This window comes from Oratosquilla oratoria, chromosome 33, assembly GCF_046742065.1.
Source record: "Oratosquilla oratoria isolate Oo_2021 chromosome 33, ASM4674206v1, whole genome shotgun sequence".
Classification (NCBI taxonomy): Eukaryota; Metazoa; Arthropoda; class Malacostraca; order Stomatopoda; family Squillidae; genus Oratosquilla; species Oratosquilla oratoria.
The window spans coordinates 19,808,524-19,810,564 of record NC_134809.1 but is presented as its reverse complement, the minus strand read 5'-3'; the positions used below and the strand labels follow the sequence as shown (position 1 = coordinate 19,810,564).

Below are 2,041 nucleotides of genomic sequence, written 5' to 3'. Positions count from 1 at the left end.
CCAGGCCCAAGCCTAGGCCCAAGCCCGAGCCCTGGCCCGAACCCAGGCGCAAGACCGAGCCCAGTCCCAAGCCCAGGCCCGAACCCAGGCGCGAGCCCGAGTCCAGGCCCGAGACCAGGCCAGAGCCCAGGCCCGAGCCTGATCCCGTGCTCAGGCCCGAGCCCAGCCCCGATTCCGAGCCTAGACCCGAGCCCAGGCCCGAGCCCAGGCCCGAGCCCAAGTCCAGGCCCGAGCCCAAGTCCAGGCCCGAGCCCAAGCCCAGGCCCAAGACCGAACCCAGGCCCGAACCCAGGCGCGGGTCCAGGCCAGAGCCCAGGCCCTATTTTAGGCCCAGGCCCAAGCCCAGGCCCGAGTCCGAGCCCAGGCCCGACTTCAGGCTCTAGCCCAGGCCCGAACCCGAGCCCAGGCCCAAGCCTATGACCGAGCCCAAGCCAATGCCTGAGAGCGAGCTCAGGCCCAACCTCAGGCCCTAGCCCAGGCCCGAGCCCAGGCCTGAACCCGAGCCCAAGCCCAAGCCCGAGCACAGGCCCGATTATGAGCCCGAGCCTAGGCCCGAGCCCGAGCCCATGACCGAGACCAGGCCCAAATCCGAGCCTGAGCCCGAGCCCAGGCCGGAGTCCGATCCCAGGCCCGAGCCCAAGCCCAAGCCAAGACCCAGGCCCGAATCTAGGCCCAGGCCCAAGCCCAGGCCCGACTTCAGGCCGTACCCCAGGCACGAGCCCGAGCCCAGACCCGAGCCTAAGCCCGAGCCCGAGTCCAGGCCCGAACCCAGGCGCGAGCCCGAACTCAGGGCTGAGCCTAGGCCCGAGCCCGAACCCGAACCCAGGCCAGAACCTAGGCCCGATCCCCAGGCCCAATCCCAGGCCCGAACCTAGGCCCGATCCCCAGGCCCGAGCCCAGGCCGATCCCAAGCCCAGGCCCGAGCCCTAGCCCGAGCCCAGGCACGAGCCCAAGCTCAAATCCGAGCCCAGGCACGAGCCCAGGCATGAGACCGAGCCCGACCCTGACCCCAGAACCGAACCCAGTCCCGAGCCCAGACCTGAGCCCGAGCCCACGAACGAGCCCGAGCCAGAGCCCAGGCCCGAGCCCAAGCCCGAGCTAAGGCCGAGTCTGAGCCCGAGACAAAGCCCGAGACAAAGCCCGAGCCCAGACCCGAACCCAGGCCCGAACCCGTGCCCAGGCCCGAGCCCTAGCCCGAGCAAAGGCCCAAGCCCAGGCCCGAGCCCGAGCCGAGTCCCGATCCCGAGCCCAGGCCCGAACCTAGGCCCAATATCCGGGCCCGAGCCCAGGCCCGAGCCCAAGCCCAGGGCTGAGTCCTAGCCCGAGCCCTAGCCCTATCCCAGGCCCGAGCCCAGGCCTGGGCTCAGGCACGAGACTGAGCTCGAGCCTGACCCCAGACCCAAGCCCAGTCCCGAGCCTAGGCCCGAGCCCGAGCCCAGACCCGAGCCCGAGCCTAGGACCGAGCCCAAGCCCGAGTCTGAGCCCAGGGCCGATCCCAAGCCCGAGCCCAGGCCGAGCCCGAGCCCAGACCCTAGCCCAGACCCGAGCCCAGAACCGACCCCAGGCCCGAGCCCGAGCTCAGGCCCGAGCACAGGCCCAAACCCAGGCCCGAGCCCGAGCCCAGGCTCAAGCCCAAGCCCATAGCCGAGCCCATGGCCGAGCCCAGGCCCGAGCCTGAGCCCGAGCCCAGGCCCTAGCCCGAGCCTAGGCCCGAGCCCGAGCCCAGGCCCAGGCCCGAGCCCGAGCCCGTGTCCATTGCCAACCGGGACGCTGGGGCGACCTTGAAACGATCACTTACCTACCGGGACGCTTGGGTGACCAGGACTCCATTCAATGCAAGCACTCACAAGCATTCAAACATGCACTCAGGCAGTCACACATGCATGCAGTCAAACATAACAAGAGGCACACAATCTCAAACACACAGTTACCTGCCAACCGGGACGCTGGGGCAACTCCTTGTCACCTGCCAACCGGGACGCTGGGGCGACCGTCGAACGATCGCCTGCCTACCGGGACGCTGGGGTGACGATGTCTCCAT

General features: G+C 70.0%; 1 pseudogene; it reads left to right on the top strand.

Moving 5' to 3' along the window:
• The window catches only part of LOC143017924 (uncharacterized), a 6,098-nt pseudogene extending 4,401 nt beyond the window's left edge, over positions 1-1,697 (top strand).
• The last annotated feature ends 344 nt before the right edge of the window (positions 1,698-2,041 follow it).